The sequence below is a fragment of the Otolemur garnettii genome, unplaced genomic scaffold (genome assembly GCF_000181295.1).
Source record: "Otolemur garnettii isolate 467f Iridium unplaced genomic scaffold, OtoGar3 scaffold00278, whole genome shotgun sequence".
NCBI lineage: Eukaryota > Metazoa > Chordata > Mammalia > Primates > Galagidae > Otolemur > Otolemur garnettii.
In genome coordinates this window covers 827,795-828,835 of record NW_003852673.1, presented here as the reverse complement: position 1 = coordinate 828,835, position 1,041 = coordinate 827,795, and positions in this window count along the sequence as shown.

Below are 1,041 nucleotides of genomic sequence, written 5' to 3'. Positions count from 1 at the left end.
AAAAAACAAGTGAGGTGATGGTTATGTTAATTGGTTTGATTTAAGCATTTCACACTGTATATCAAATCATCCCATTGTATCCCATGAAAGTATACAGTTATGATTTTAATTAAAAATTAATTTAAGAAAAGTACCATAAACCCCCATCTATTATTAGATTCCATCATTGGAATCTTGTCTATCATTTAAAAGTTTTCATGATTTGCCTACAGTGTGACTGGACCCATTCTTGGCTACATTAATGTCTTTTAATATTTTGATTATTACATTGAGTGTTTTAATAATTTTCACCCTTGTCCTTTTTCTAACCACAAAGAGCACTGCAGGTCAACAGAGTTCTTTTATTCTCTGGCACAGGTAGTTCTGGATAATCAAATTCCATTATATTCTCTCCTGTCAAAACAAGGGGGTGTCTGTCTGTGCATTTGTTGTACTCAATACTTAAGGAAGAGTAGCAACTTAAATAGAAAAGATTTCCAAATGAGTTAAATAGTTATAAGAGGTATGTGCCACCTACTCCCTTAATAATCCCTTTAGCTGGCTGCCTACAGAAATGGGAAACTGATTTTTGTCTGCCTTATTATTATTGTTGTTGTTGTCATCTTCCTCATCTTTATATTAACTGAAATCTTCTGAAAGTCCACAATCAAAAATTTCAACCAAAATCATGGTGTCCCATCAGATAACAGGAGTTAATGCAACAGTAAGAAAAGCACTAACATTTTTATCATGCAGAGTCAAAACCTTAGACCTGGTACTTGAGAGTGTTTGCAGGCTACTGAAAAGCAGTTTCATTCCTTAAATCCTGATCATAGACCCCTCTCCCCACCCCACATCCCTTCCAGCAAGAAGCAGCCAGAGTTGTTATCACCCAATTTTTTCCTTACTGATCACCCTTCAGGATTGAAAGATGAGAAAGACAAGAGGGAACTAAAATTGTCCTTATAGAGTTTTTTCTCTCTCTCTCTCTTTTTTTATTGAATGGTAACTATGTACATTAATGCACTTCTGGGGTACAGTGTGGGGTTTTCACATGCAATC